This window comes from Podarcis raffonei, chromosome 14 (genome assembly GCF_027172205.1).
Source record: "Podarcis raffonei isolate rPodRaf1 chromosome 14, rPodRaf1.pri, whole genome shotgun sequence".
In the NCBI taxonomy this organism is placed as follows: Eukaryota; Metazoa; Chordata; class Lepidosauria; order Squamata; family Lacertidae; genus Podarcis; species Podarcis raffonei.
Window position 1 is genome coordinate 47,362,022 of NC_070615.1, and position 16,501 is coordinate 47,378,522.

Consider the following 16,501-nt stretch of genomic DNA (forward strand, 5'->3'; position numbering starts at 1 on the left):
TCCGTCGCAATCTGCTGGAAGTCATGTCCGTGCGGCACACAGACAACACGCACAGGGCAATTCTGTGCATGCCTGATGGTTTGAGCACGTGCAGATTGTGTCCTCCCGTAAAAACCTGCCTGCACACGAGAAGGCCTGCTCGGATTAAACAAGGGGTGGGAAGAAAGCGCACAGAACAGATCCTTCCCGACCTTTGCACTCTGGCTTTCAAACTCTCTCCCCCCTGGGGTTTTCTCTTGACCTCCTTGCTATTGACCTTTTGAGGCACTACTGATTTTTTGTGTGTGTCTTGGATTTCTTTTTCTTTTGCATGGTTGGGAAGAATTAAGAGGGCTGTTCTGTTCTACTGTTGCTACAATGCTGGTCTTGCCCCCCCCAACTGATCACAGAATCATAGAATTGGAAGGGACCACAAGGATCACCTAGTTCAACTCCCAGCAATGCGGGAATCTTTCACCCAAAATGAGGGAATATTTTAAGGCGGGAGGCGGTTAGATTGCACCCCTGCGCTGCCCCTGCAAACACGCACAAAGCAGATCTGTACAGGCGCTGGCATCCCTTGTTTGTGTGTCAAGAGATCCACAGTTCAGAGAAGGGCAACCAAAACAGTCAAGAGGATGGAGTGACTCTCCCACGAAAAAAGCTTGCAGTGTTTGGGACTCTTTAGTTTAGAGAAAAGCTGAGTTAAGAGGCAGTACCGATATAGGTTTTTTAAATTATACATGGCATGGGGAAAGTGGGCAGAGAAAAACCCTTCTCCCTGTCTCCAAAACATGAGAACTCACGGATATCCAATGAAGCTGAAGGGTTGCAAGATTCAGGGGAAATAAAAGGAAGTACTTCATCATGTGACACATAGTTAAACTTTGGCACTCGCTGCCACAAGAGGCGGTGATGGCCACGAACCTAGGTGGCTTCAGAAGAGGATTAAGCAAATTCATGGACGATAAGGTTGTCAACGGCTATGAGCTACAATGGCTCTGCTCTGCTTCAATGGTCAGAGACAGCAATGCTCTGTCAATGTCAGCTGCTGCGAATAACAGCAAAGAAGGTTGTTCTTGGGCTCAGATCCTGCTTGCAGGTTTCCTGCAAGCATCTGGTTCGTTACTGTGAGAAGAGGATGCTGGACTAGATGGGCCATTGGCCTGATCCAGCAGGCTCTTATTATTTTTTAATAATAATAATAATAATACAGTCATACCTCGAGTTAAAAACGCTTCAGGTTGAGTGTTTTCAGGTTGTGTCCCGCGGTGACCCGGAAGTACCGGATAGGTTACTTCCAGGTTTTGCCGCTCGCGCATGTGCAGACGCTCAAAATGACGTCACGCTCATGCGCAGAAGCAACGAATCGCAACCCGTGCACGTGCAGACGCAGGTTGCGTTCTGCTCAGGTTGTGAATGGGGCTCCGGAACGGATCCCGTTCGCAACCAGAGGTACCACTGTAAAATAGCAATTTTATTATTTGTACCCCGCCCATCTGACTGGCTTGCCCCAGCCACTCTGGGCGGCTTCCAACATATATAAAAGCATAATAAAACACCACGCATTAGAATGATGCTCCCACCCTTTTTCCTCGCCGCTTCTCGGATTGTCTTCTTTTATTTTCCATACGCACACGCACAGGTAGCTGGCTGGGTTGGAATCCGACCAGTCATCCTCTAGCTTTGCTGAAGCCCGCAGGCTAGATGCGAGCTACGCCCGCCTGCCGCAAAAGATGTGCCCACACCTGCACGAACATTTGCACACAGCACACAGGTATGTCGCCCTTGACACCCAGACTGTGGAGCAGATGGGCAGCAGCCAACTGAGCACTGACATGCAAAATGCCGCGAGTCCCGAGGTATCGCCAGGATGGATGAACAGGAGGGAACAGGAGGTTGGCGTGGAGGAGGAGCTGAGGCTGGGGAATAGAGGCTGGAGGAGGCAGGTATATCTCCCTGCCAGGATCTGGCTGCCTCGGTTGAAGAAGCAGGACTCCCACCACGCTCATTTCCTCGTGGGGAAAGGAGAGCAGCAACAGAATCTGGGAAGGGTGTCAGCCCACCACTAGGGATAGAGCAAGCAGGGTCAGAAAAGGCAGGCACAACCTGGTGGCCCAGGGCCCAGAGGCCCTCCTGTCAGAAGAAACAGATACAGTGGTACCTCGGGTTAAGAACTTACTTCGTTCCAGAGGTCCGTTCTTAACCTGAAATGGTTCTTAACCTGAGGTACCACTTTAGCTAATGGGGCCTCTCGCTGCCGCTGCCGTGCAATGTCTGTTCTCATCCTGAAGCAAAGTTCTTAACCCGAGGTACTATTTCTGGGTTAGCAGAGTCTGTAACCTGAATCGTCTGTAACCCGAGGTACCACTGTACATCCTTCCTGGTGCAGTGAGCATCTTACAAGGTCAGCAATCCTGCATGGCAAGAGACTCTTGGAAAAGAATATGCTTTGCCCAGTCTTTAAAAGCTTGGCGGGTGGGTGCGCCATCTCATTGGGACAATGTTGTTGCTACTGTGTAGTTCTGATCTCCTTGCCCTGATCTTGGGATTCATTGAATAACAGAATTGTAGAGTGGGAAGGTACCCTGTGGGTCATCTAGCCCAACGCCCAGCAATGCAGGAATCTCAGCTAAAGCACCCATGACAGATTGGTCCTCCAACATCTGCTTAAAAACCCCAATCAATTGCACATTGACTCCTTAAGACGTGGACCTCTGCTTCTTGCCTGGCTGGCCTCACCTTCCCTGGCCTCTGGCCTGAGTAGAGCAGCTGCAGGAAGTCATCAACTGTTGCTGAGTCTTCTCTGCCTCAGTAAATACCTCTAAGCAGAGGTTGGGTCCTGTATACCTGAAGGAGCGTCTCCACCCCCATCATCCAGCCCAGACACTGAGATCCAGCACCGAAGGCCTTCTGGTGGATCCCTTGCTGCGAGAAGTGAGGTTACAGGGAACCAGGCAGAGGGCCTTCTTAGTAGTGGCGCCTGCCCTGTCGAACGCCTTCCCAGCAGATGTCAAGGCAATAAATAACTACAGTGGTACCTCGGGTTAAGTACTTAATTCGTTCCGGAAGTCCGTACTTAACCTGAAACTGTTCTTAACTTGAAGCACCACTTTAGCTAATGGGGCCTCCTGCTGCCGCTGCTCCGCCGGAGCCCGATTTCTGTTCTTATCCTGAAGCAAAGTTCTTAACCTGAAGCACTAGTTCTGGCTTAGTGGAGTGTGTAACCTGAAGCGCATGTAACCTGAGGTACCACTGTATTTTACTTTTAAAAGACACCTGAAGGCGGCCCTGTTTAGGGCAGTTTTTAATGTCTGACGCTGTATTGTTTTTGATATTTGGTTGGAAGCCGCCCAGAGTGGCTGGGGAGACCCAGTCAGATAGGCGGGGTATAAATAAAAAATTATTATTATTATTATTATTATTATTATTATTATTATTATTATTATTATTGGGTGGCTATCTGACATGCTTTAGCTGAGATTCCTGCATTGCGGGGCGTTGGACTAGATGACACTTGGGATCCCTTCCAACTCTGTGATTCTTCCTTACTCTCAAGTAAGGGGTCTGGGTGGGAGCCAGGATGCAAACACCCTCTCGGCTTGCACACACAGGAACGCTTCACTATATGTGCTCTCCATGCCACAGACGTGCAAACACGCACTCATGGATTGTATGGCTGCTTGCCAGGGCTTGTAGCCCACACACAGCCTCATTGCTGTCAACACAGACCACAAGTGTACATTCACCCACAAAGCAGCTCATCCCCCACAAAATTTGCCATTGACTAAGAACTGCTTAAAGTTCTTAGCTTAAAGAAGGCTGATTGCCAAAGAATTGATGCTTTTGAATTCTGGTGCTGGAGGAGACTCTTGAAAGTCCCATGGACTGCAAGAAGATCAAACCTCTCCATTCTGAAGGAAATCAGCCCTGAGTTCTCACTGGAAGGACAGATCGTGAAGCTGAGGCTCCAATACTTTTGCCACCTCATGAGAAGAGAAGACTCCCTGGAAAAGACCCTGATGCTGGGAAAGATGGAGGGCACAAGGAGAAGGGGACGACAGAGGACGAGATGGTTGGACAGTGTTCTCGAAGCTACCAGCATGAGTTTGACCAAACTGCGGGAGGCAGTGGAAGACAGGAGTGCCTGGCGTGCTCTGGTCCAGGGGGTCATGAAGAGTCGGACACGACTAAATGACTAAACAATAACAAAGAACTGCTGACTACACTCATAGACAAAAGCCACATCTCCTTGGGAAAGGCTGTGATGCCCCTTTGCCTGCTACCTAAGAACACAAGAAGCTGCCATATACAGAATCAGACCACTGGTCCATCTAGGTCTGTACTGTTGACACGGATAGGAAGCAGCTTCCCAGGGTGTCACACACAGGGCTGTTCTCTCCCCCTCAAAACACGGAAACTTATGGACAGCCAGCAAAGTTGAATGTAGAAAGATTCAGGAAAGATAAAAGTAAAGACTTCTTCATGCAGTGCATCGTTATACTATGGAACTCACTTCTGCAGGAAGATGTGATGGCTGCAAAAGCGCTGGCAAATTTACAGGGAAGCAGGCTGTCAATAGCTACTAGCCATGATGGATGTGCTCTGTTTCTACGGCTGGAGGCAGCAAACACTTCTGAATATCGCCTGCCGGAAACCAGAAGAGAGGAGAGCGCTTGCAGGTTTCCCATTAGGACGTCTGGTTGGCCACTGTGAGAACAGGATGCTGGACTGGATTGGTCCTGATCCAGAACAACCTTCTTATGTTCCTAGGAAGCAGTGCTCTCCCCTACCTGGACACAGAACCTGGACCTTTTGCGTGGAAAGCCCGTGCTCTTCTACTGAGGGTATTTTAGTCCTTTTTTGGGGGAGGAGGGGGGTTGCTACTGCTGGCCTGTTGCCAAAAGCCCGGCAGGTGCAAAACTTCGCCATGGGTCTAGGAGGGGGCCAGCTGCACTTTTCCCCTGCCTGGCGCGCATATCTGCAGAAATTAGGTTTTCTTCCTTTATTAGTCCCAGATTGCTTTCCCTTCCTGTTGAGTGTCCTATGGTGATCATTGGTATTTCGACATCCGCTTGCTTATTTATTTGCAAAAGTGAGCGGGAAGGAAGGAAGGAAGGAAGGAAGGAAGGAAGGAAGGAAGGAAAGAAAGAAAGAAAGAAAGAAAGAAAGAAAGAAAGAAAGAAAGAAAGAAATCTGAACGAGCCAGAGCGCTGTGGCACTTTGTGGAACGGCACGTTTATTATGGCATAAGCTCCCTGATGATGTGCGCTATGCTGCAATAAATCTGCTCCCCTCTGAAGGTGCCACGGTGCTGCTGTTTGGTGTTGCGACGACAGCCTTAAAACAAGGCAGCCTCTCTGGAGTTATCCTTATAACTGCAACGGAAGTGGCACAGATAATCGAAACCTACACACACACACACACAATTCTTCTGGTCCGTCCATCAGTCCCCAGCCTCCCTCTCCTCCTCCGAGCTGCAAATGCATCTACGCTGCCTTACAGCTGGATCTCCTAACGCACACCAAGCAGTTGGAATGCGGAGCCAGGCATGTATCTCCCCGAAAAGACAGTTCAATTAAAAATACAGCACAGCCTCACAAGCCAGCAACCTGGTACCGGAGTGGGAGAAAGCCCTTCCTCCGCGCTCTGTGTCCCAGCCCAGAGTCAGGAGGGCGGAGGAAAGGATGTGCGTGCGGAAAGAGGCTCGGGGAACAAAGGCGGGCTGGAAATCAAAGGCAGACCCTCTCGGAGAGGAGGGCCCCAGAGCTCAGCACAAGGAGGGTCAGTGGGGCCCAGTGGCCAGCGCAGTTTGAGGGAAGGACATGACGGGGCTCCCTTTAAAGAGCCCCACGTTTCTCTTCTCCCTGTTACAGATGCTTTTTCAAAGAGTTGAACCAATCACAGCCGAGGAGCGATGGAATGGATGGAGGTGAATGAGGAAAGGAGGGGTGAGGTGGGGAGGGGTCCAGATTGCTAAGAGGAACCATAGTTTTTGCTTTGTTGCAGCTGCCACACTGGGCTCTTTGGGCTCCTCTCTGTCCCTCTCTCCCTATTATTATTATTATTATTATTATTATTATTATTATTATTATTATCACAATTCAATTTGTAACTGCAGGTTTCAGGGCCGTTCACAACATAAAAACACAACATAAAAACACAGAATACGTAAAAACAATCCTTGCCTCCCCAACACATTTTATAAGGGCATTGTATGCCAATCAGCCAAAGGCCTGGTTATAGAAGAACTTTTCTGCCTGGCACCTGAAGGGCACCTAATGAAGGCGCCAGGTGAGTCTCTGTGGGGAGAGCATTCCACAAGCGGAATTGAGTTTCCATAAACATATTCAGAGTGGGAAGAGATGTGGAGGCCAGCAGGCAATTTGTCATTTTGTTTAGGTGCTCCAGAGCAGCCTACACCTGCAACTCGCTTTTTATCTGCATCGCATTGTGCTTTTTTTGTGGCAAAGTCTCCGACACTGATTGCTTGAGCTGGTGTCACGTTACAGAAAGTTATTCATGAACGCTCCAGCTACTTAGGGAACAAAGCCATTAGAGTATATGCTACTATGGGGGAAGGGGAAATTGGCTGGGATTAAAAGCTCACACAGGCCCTACTTAGTGAGGCAGGCAGAGCGCTGAGAAATGGTCCCAGGAACCAAAGAAATAAAGGTTTAAGGAATTACCGATAAGGTTCAGACCCAATATAGGGACAAGGAGAGGTGGGAGGAAGCTGGAAAATGTTTGGGGTGTGTGGGCCAGGAAGCCAAGGGGGAACAGGGTTGCTAGGTCTGCATCCTGACATCTTTAGGAGTTGTGTAGAAAGAAGATTCCATTAGTTGTGGCTTGTGTGGCCACTGCAACATTGTGACCTGTCAATCCTAAGGAGCTGTTGAGGCCCCAGAAGCAGCGAGAGGCAAGGCTCAGCTTTACGTATTGATCGGAGGCAACCTGCCCATCCTTTCAAGCTTTTGCTCACAAGCATATTTTTCCTCACTGGCTGGTGCTCCAGATTCGAGAAGCGAGCTGAAAAGGGACAGTGGCAACACTCACACCATATATTTATGCTCAGGACCCCAGTACCTCAAGGAATGCGTCTCCCCAAATGAACCGACCCGCACTCTGTGGTCAGCATCTATAGCCCTTCTGCATGTGCCCCCTTCACGAAAGGTCTAGAGCAGTGGTTCTCAACCTGTGGGTCCCCAGATGTTGTTGGACTACAACTCCCATCATCCCTGAGCTCTGGCCTTGCTAGCTAGGGCTGATGGGAGTTGTAGTTCAACAACATCCGGGGACCCACAGGTTGAGAAAGGCTGGTCTAGAGGGTGGCAACATGAGAATGGGCCTTTTCTGCAGTGGCTCCCCATTTGAGAAACACTCTCCCTAGGAAGCCTCACTTGGCACCATCATTATATATTTTTAGGAGCCAGGAAAAAACTTTCCTCTATAACCAGGCTTTTGGCCTTAAAAATCTGTAGCCTTTTAGAAACGGGAGGGTATTTGTAATGTCACTTAGAAGATGGAGCAAGCTTGGTCCCCCCCTCCAATTACGGAGGGCAGGACCTGAACCAATGGCTTTGAGTTACAATAAAGGAGATTCTGACTAAACATCAAGAATAAAATAATAATAATAATAATAATAATAATAATAATAATAATAATAATAATAATTTATTATTTGTACCATCTGGCTGGGTTTCCCCAGCCACTCTGGGCGGCTTCCTCAGAGACCAAAAATACACTAAAATGTCACACATTAAAAACTTCCCTGAACAGGGCTGCCTTCAGATGTCTTCTGAATGTCAGGTAGTTGTTTATCGCTTTGACATCTGATGGGAGGGCGTCCCACAGGGTGGGTGCCACTACCGAGAAGGCCCTCTGCCTGGTTCCCTGTAGCTTTGCTTCTCGCAATGAGGGAACCGCCAGAAGGCCCTCGGTGCTGGACCTCAGCGTCCGGGCAGAATGATGGGGGTGGAGACGCTCCTTCAGGTATACTGGCCGTTTATGACGTTAAGAGCTGTTTGATAGTGGAACAGACTCCCTTGGAAGGTGGTGAACTCACCTTCCAAGTAGGTTTTTAAGCAGGGGTTGGATGGCCATCTGTAATAGATGCTTTAGCTGAGATTCCTGCATAGGGACTAGATGACCCTCGTGGTCCCTTTCAACTCTACAATTCTGTGAATGTATTTCTTTTTCTTCTTGGTTTTAATGTATCTATGTGGGTCTTTTTTGTCTCTGTGTTTGGTTGTAAATCACAATGTAAAGTTACTATTAACTTTAATTATGATTAATAATAATAACATTTAAATCACTGCAATATCTCTTTAAACAGCTATGGCTTCCCCCAAAGTTCCCCTGGGAGTTGCAGTTTCTTAAGGGAGTCGAGAGTTGTTAGGAGACCCCTATTCCCCTCGCAGAGCTAAAATTCCCAGAGCTCTCTGTGAAGAGGGATTGATAAACCACTCTGAGAATTGCATCTGTGGGAGGGGAATAAGGGTCTCCAAACTACTCTCAGCACCCTTAAGAAACTATAGCTCTCAGGAACAGGTGTGAGGAACCTCAACCTGAGGGCCAAATACAGTCTTCCAGGCGTCTCTATCTGGTCAAATTCTAAAATGTGCAAAGTGGGTGTATATATGTGGAGGGAATCCAATGAAAGATCCTCTTGTGTAAAGCCCAAAATAAACCACTAAATTAAGATTCTGTGTAAATCAGGAATCAACATGTTAGAATCTGGAGTCTACCAGAGAGGGCAGGTCCCAGCTTTGACGAAGACCTGGGCATGGCTGGGAACTGCCATTTTAATTTCCCACAATGCCCCAGCATGCCTCGGGGCATTCTGGGAAATTACAGTGGGGGCCCACAGACCCAGCAGGGTGGGTGTCAGTGCTGATGTGCTCTGACTGAGAAAAAATACTCCAGTGGATTCATGTCTCCGTAGAACTGGATCCAGTCTGCCTGAGCCACAATTTGCAAAGCTGTGGTCAATGCCATTGATCCACGCTCCTTTCCACAGACTGCGATGCAGAGGAGCATTCTGAAATCTGGTCTCTTTGCAATGGCCTTGTTCACACGTTGCAATAAGTCAGGGCAGCTGGCTTGTTGCAATTGATCTGGAAGCCACGGTTTCAAGCTGGCCTACAGCCCTGGCTTCTTGTGAACTGGCACTGGGATCTGGGAGACTGGGAAGACGCAAGGAATTGGGGTGGCTGCAGGGCAAGAGGGGATACAATCACGGCAGCCTGGGCTAGCTGGAATACAGAGCAGGCGTTCTGTCCTCCCGCGACTTGTCTAGAGATAACCACAGCCCTACAGTGGCGCCTGCACAGCAGCGGGGCCTTGGTCACCTGCCGTCACCATGGAGATGGCCTCTGGCCACTGGATGGGAAGACCAGTCTCTCTCTTTCTCTCTGTGTGAGCGTGGGGGTCGCTTGATGCTATTCTGCCAGCGCCCAGCCTCTCCCGGGCTTTGTTGATGGGGCCATGGCAACTTTTCAAAGACGGCAAAGCCTCGGAAGTTCACACGCGATCCCTGCTTGACCGTCACCCGGGCTTTTGCCGAGCAGAGACGAGAGCATTGTTCTCCTCTCTTGCCTTTCTCAGAAAGGCCCAAAAAGAAGAAGAAGAAACCCCAAATAATAAAATAAATGGGAGTGGAGGAGCATGAAAGAACCACAAGGGATTCCCTCCACCCCAGATTCTTCTGGGAGAAAGGCCAAGCCTGACATAGCACGCTACGAGACCCGTTTAGAAGGCCCAATTCCTTTGAAAGCTGTCTTGGCAGGGGAGTCCGAGGCAGGCAGCATCCTCCTCCTCCTCTTGTGCATTATGTCACTTCCATGCTGAGCATCACTTTTGGGTCAGGGAGCATGTGAGGCAGTTGCCAGGCAACCAGCAACCCTCCTCTTTCCCCACCTGGGAAGGCAACTAACCCTTGGAGGTAAAGGGCAGAGCGGCAGGGAACTGGGGGGACGCGTCAACCCGGAGCACAATTTTGCCAAGTCATACGTGCTGCTTCCGCTTCTGGGTAGGAATTAGCATGCCACTTCTGACAGTCACATGCTGCCTGATTTTCGAGGCAAGCACGCCCCGTTTATACACTCTTGAGACGGCGCCGCTTGCATTCTCCCTGTGAGCGTACAACTACTGCTATCAGAGTGCCGCAGTATAGAATCATAGAATGGCAGAGTTGGTAGGGACCCTAAGGATCATCTAGTCCAACCCCCCTAGAATGCAGGGATATGCACCTGTCCTGTTCGGAAATCAAACCTGCAACCTTGGCATTATCAGCACCACACTCTAACCAACCGAGCTATAGTTAAGACAGGACCTAAGAGAGAAGTTGTTGGCATCCAGCTGTCTTAAGGGACAATGGAGTGCGCCTCAAGGGGTTCAGTCAAACTGCTGCATTAACCCCCGCAAGGGAGCAGAGGTTTGGGACCAGAGTTTTCCTTCTCCTAGTTGGGCTTCCTTCCAAGCCCCATTTGCCCCTCACTTCCCTCTACAGCACATGCAGAAACTATCTTACTTTTAAAAGACATCTGAAGGCAGCCCTGTTTAGGAAAGTTTTTTAATGTTTAATGCTGTATTGTGTTTTTAATATTCGGTTGGGAGCTGCCCAGAGTGGCTGGGAAAACCCCAGTCTGATGGGTGGGGTATAAATAAATAAATAAGTTGTTGTTGTTGTTGTTGTTGTTGTTGTTGTTGTTGTTGTTGTTGTCGTCATCATCATCATCATCATCACAAAGCAATACAATCCACAAATAATAATAAAAAGCCAACGGTAAAATCCGAAGCAAGGAAAAAGCTTAGTGACGAAGAAGGGGGGAAAACCTAATGTATATATAAAGCTGCTGAATTTATTCCACACTGACGAGACTGGGGGCGCAGTAGATTAAAAACAGGTGTCTAGAGGCTTTTTAGAGAATGCTCCCCAATTACAGGCATTTTTCGCTTATGCATGCAGGGGTCTGGAACTTAACTCCCACATAACCAGTCACCTGTACTCTATCCCAAGAACTGTATGCAGGGAAAGACTAGAAGAAGAAGAAGAATTTGGACTTGATATCCCGCTTTATCACTACCCTAAGGAGTCTCAAAGTGGCTCACATTCTCCTTTCCCTTCCTCCCCCACAACAAACACTCTGTGAGGTGAGTGGGGCTGAGAGACTCCAGAGAAGTGTGACTGGCCCAAGGTCACCTAGCAGCTGCATGTGGAGGAGCGGAGACGCGAACCCAGTTCACCACTACACCACACTGGCTCTTAGGTCAGGGGTGGACTATGGGTAACATCACCCCCAATCACTGGCTTTGCTAGCTGGGGCAGATGGGAGTTGGAGTCCTGTCTGGAGGGCCACAAGTTCCCCATCCTTGTCATAGGCTCACAATCCCTCTGTGTCATGAGGTAACCAATGAGCACACAGATCCTCTGTGTTTACTTAAATGATTGCCCTTGTCCCCCAAATTCAATTTAACCAAAAACTGGGAGAGGGTGAAAGGAGATAGAGGCAAGATCCGGCTCTACTGTTAGGCAAGGTGAGGCAACCACCTGAGGCGGAAGGGAGGCAGCCCCTGGCTGTTCCTCCCCCTTGATTGGAGGACAGAGCTGTATATGCAACACAGCATGCCCTGAGACCCCAGAACAAACTTGTGATCTGGGGTACCAGTAGAAGACACTATCTTGCTCTTCAGTGTGATTGTACGCACCATTTCAGCCAAGATGCTTTTTTCCATGCGCAAGGGCACACCAGCGAAACACTACCTGAAGAGGAACGTTAGGGCGACGATGCATACGACTTGATGTGATAGTACACACCATTGAAAAACCCAGGTTGCATTTTTCTGTGGTGCTGAACCCATGCAAAGGAGCGCACAGGCGCACCTGCTCTGCACGGGGAGGAATCTCAATGAGATGATGCACATTTATTGCTTTTGCAACGTTTTAACAACGCACATACATACAGTGGTACCTTGGTTTTCGAACGTCTCTGTTTTTGAACATTTTGGTTTTGGAACACCATAAACCCGGACATAAATGCTTCAGTTTTCAAGCATGCCTTGTAAGTAGAACATGCCACGTGGCTTCCATATTGAATTTTCGGTTTTTGAACGTTTCAGAACTCGAACGGTTTTCTGGAACGGATTACGTTCGGAAACCGAGGTACCACTGTATGCAGATCAGTAATGTGGTGGGGAACAGATGCAAAGCAACCCAGAGTTATGGAAGATCCAGCCGTGTTCCAGTTCCGGCATGGATTTGCAGAATTCTCCTTGCCAGACCAGAATTCAGAAAGAACAGAAGGCAGAGAGATGCGCAAAAGAAAGGAGCCGAACAGGGGATGGAATCTCTCATCCCTGCTTTCACATGAGCGGCCTGACCACCCCCCGTCACTGGTTGGGGTCCAGAAGGTCATCCCCTGAGGCTTGCCCTGCAGCAGATATCCTGTTGAGGTGACTCCCTCCCTCCCCCTGCCTCCTACTGGCCCTGTGGCTCAGTCCTTGGCCTTGCTGCCGCTGGGCCCTGAGCAGACGCGCCTACCTTTCGGCTGCTCCCTAGCCAATCTTTTAACAGCACCGAGTCAACCGTCTATGGCAGGGAGGTTAAAATCTTTCCTCCAGAGGTGGAAAGCCCTCGGGCTCCAGTTGATTTGTGCATGCAAGCCGGCTGCTGCTGCTGCTGCTGCTGCCGCCGCCACCCCCACCCCAGGCACAAGCTCCATCCTGCAGCTCATCTCTCTCTCCACTCCCACAATTACCGGGAAATTGCTAGCCTATCTCCCGATTGCATTCGCAACGGAAATCGATAGCCCCTGCTCTCTTATGGAGTCTGAAGACCGGCCGACAGGAGAGAGACAGAAAGAGAATAAGAAATGTGGAGAGCGGGTGCCGGGCTCTTAAAAAGACCCCTGGGCCCAGGCCCATGCTCAAGATTGGCATACCATTTGCATATGCTAATTTGTTGCCTGCGTCCATGAAAATTCAGCCCAACTTTCAGAGGGAGGGGAAGCAAACTCACAGGGCTCCCTCTGAGCTTTGGGGAGTCAGTGAGTAGCATGTCCTGGGATGACGGTTTGAGCCCTGAAAGTCAGATGCAGAGGTCTGGAGGTCCACTGGCCCCTGAACCTGAGGTACCCAGCCTACTACCTAATGTGCGTCCTCCCCCCCCCTAGTTAATTACGGCAGTTAGTCTGCTGAACCTTGTCAAGTCTTTCCCCAGCCGGCTTCACAGCTTGGAGAACTCCTTCAAATAATTACCAGGGGTTACAAAAACGTTTCTCAAAGTTTCAACGGATTCAGAGGCCTGCTAGGACTTCCTTTAGGGTCCTGCGTTTCCTGGCTCACACGTGAGTTTGGCTGAAGGGGGACATTTTTTGGGGAGGGGGGAATTGAGCCCTAGAGCTGCTTGGCCACCTGGAAAGAAAATAAAAATCCCAGGGGCGGCCCGCCCCCCCCCCCCAGCTCCTGTCTTGGACCTGAAAGCTCAGGAGGAGGAGAGAGCAACTTTCAGAAATGTTAGCACAGGCACTCAGCTTTAATGCAAGGCAGAAAACATGTGGGTTTAAAAGAAAAGAAGTTCTGGGGTGAGACACGCACATCTCAGCTTTCAGCCACAGGGCTGCTACTTGTGGCAGAGGAAAAGAGATCTCTAGGGGAAGACATGTGTATGCTGCCCTTTCCTTTCCCTAACTTTCATGACAAGTAAATCTTAACAGTCAAGAGGCCTTTCTTCAAGAATTGCATGACAACATGTGTTCTGCATCCGCCCATGACCCAAAACATGTGGGGCTGAATTTCAGATCAGCCATGGATGTACATTCCATGCTACTCAGTGGGTATCTTGTTGGTTGAGAAGATGCCTCTATGGATGAGATAATGTCACAAGCCACTTTGGTTCCCAGGATCCAAAATGAGGACAAGAGAAGAGCCCGCTGGATTAGGCCAATGTCCCATCTAGTCCAGCATCCCATTCTCACAGTGGCCAACTAGATGTCTATGGAAAGCCCACAAGCAGGATCCGAGCACAAGAGCACTCTCTACTCCCGTGGTTTCCAGCAACTGGTATTCAGAAGCATGGCTGCTTTCAATCCCCCCCCCCCCGAGTTTGAAGAACTTCACTTCCATTTTGTGCTGGGCACAAACTTGGCCAAATTTGGGCCCAGTTTGAAATGGGATTTGCCAACCTCTGTTAGCCAGCCTTCCTTCCCTGTTACCACACACACACACACACACACACACAGTGCCCAAACATTGGCTCCCAGTACATTTCTGAGCACAATTCAAAGTGTTGGTGCTGACCTTTAAAGCCCTAAATGGCCTCGGTCCAGTATACCTGAAGGAGCATCTCCACCCTCACCGTTCTGCCCAGACACTGAGGTCCAGCTCCGAGGGCCTTCTGGCGGTTCCCTCACTGCGAGAAGTGAAGTTACAGGGAACCAGGCAGAGGGCCTTCTCGGTAGTGGCGCCTGCCCTGTGGAACACCCTCCCTTCAGATGTGAAGGAAATAAGCAGCAATCTTATCTTTAAAAGACATCTGAAGGCAGCCCTCTTTAGGGAAGTTTTTTTTTAAAAATGATTGATGTTTTAATGTATTTTTAATCTCCTGTTGGAAGCCGCCCAGTGTGGCTGGGGTAACCCAGCCAGATGGGCGGGGTATAAATAATAAATTCTATTCTATTCTTCTTATGGGCAGGATATAAGTAATAAATTATTATTATTATTATTAGACATACAAATCTCACCTTTGCAAAGTGGGGAGGGGGTAATTCGCAATGGGAAGGTTTACTAGGGATGGGATAAAGCTTCTCCTTAATCGGAAGTTATGCTCACGTGTGGCATTTCCTGCTGGGGAGCATGGGATGTGTGGCTTCCCCCGCCTCCTGAACTGAGTCGGGAGGCAGGGGAATTCAAATCCCATGCTCCCCAGATGCTGTTTCCTACCAAGGAACACGGAGCTGTAGGTTTCCAAGCATGGCTCTGCTTCCAGGTAGCCTACTGGCTCTTTGTTACTTGGCCTGCTTTAAAATACTTGGATCTTTTGCCTGGGCAAACATCTACCGTATTTTTCGCTCTATAACACGCACCCGATCATAACACGCACATAGTTTTTAGAGGAGGAAAACAAGAAAAAAATATTCTAAACAAAATAGTGGATGTATGATTTTTGTGGTTCATGCTGTGGCTACAGACATGTGATCTGACAGTGAGTTTGGAGTAGCCCAATGCAAAAATCCTGAGGATCCATGTGGATCCATGCTTTGTAACCACGTTTTAAGTGGGGAGGGAAGGAAAAGCACTCAAGGGACAAGGAGCACGCATGGGGTGTGTGGAGAAGGATGCTGCTAATAATGCAGGAGAGGGGTTTAAGGGGAGAAGACTCCTCTCCTCTCCCGCTTTGCTCCTTTAAAGCAAGCAGGCTCTCTGTCCCTCTCTCCTCCCCACTCAGTGGCTCTTCTCCCGCTTTGCTGTTTCAAAGCGAGCCACGGAGGAGGGAAGGAAGGGGAACCATGGATCCTCTGCTCACAACTGCAGCAGAACCCCCCGCCATCCATAGGCATTCACTCCATAACACACACAGACATTTCCCCTTACTTTCTAGGAGGAAAAAAGTGAGTGTTATGGTGCAAAAAATACGGTAGTTTGGGCCTTGCCTTATGGGCTCATGAGCTTCTGCATTCAACCTGCTTATGCCCCTGCTACCTCCCCACACACTCCAGCTTCAACGCTGGGTCATGAGAAATACGGGACCTCTCTTTTCTGAGCGATGCCCTGAATGAACTTCGGGTGAATGGCTCCTGATTTTGGAGGTGCTCTAGCTGCACCCAGACTGCATTTCCTCCCCTTTACTCTGGACTTTTCACCTCCTTTTGGACAAGGGAGGCCACACAGAGAAACCAGGTTACTGTCCGTGCTGGACAGTAACTGTCCGACTGCTCCAGCTTCAGCAGTTGAGCTTTGAAGATGCTCTCCCAGGTGTCGAGAAACGAGAAGCAAAACCCAACAGCACCAACAAAACCGCCATCCTGCAAATTGGCAATCTTGCTGTGTTTTCTCCAGCTGCTTACTGCTCTTTCAGGTGGGATTTCAACAGGGTCTTGTAAACTAAAAATAATACGTGCCATTGCCTGCCAATGATCTGCCTGGAGATCTCACCGTTAATATAGTGGCACCAGAGCCATCCCTCCACAACCAGTTCTCTCTCTCTCTCTCTCTCTCTCTCTCTCTCTGTGTGTGTGTGTGTCTCCCTCTCTCCAAAGTTGCTGCTCCAGAATGCAAAGCTCTTGCTAACCACAGGCCGCTCTGATGTGCCAGCTGCAAAGCCATCCACACGCCAGCCGCGTCTGCCAGCATTCCAGCCTCTGACCACCCTGAAACCAGGTTACGGCAGCTTCTACCACCAACACAGCTCAGGCTTTTTTTCTCAACGCTGCTCTTCTGATGGCAAAGGGCTGCAGCTCAGCGTTAGAACACCTGCTTTGCACCCCAGGTCCAATCCCATGTGGGATTTGCAGGGAGGGCTGGG

General features: G+C 49.4%; 1 protein-coding gene across 2 annotated transcripts in view; it reads right to left on the reverse strand.

The window, feature by feature from the left end:
- Positions 1-16,501, reverse strand: part of RAI1 (retinoic acid induced 1) — a 220,479-nt gene that overhangs the window by 23,877 nt on the left and 180,101 nt on the right. The window lies entirely within an intron of this gene.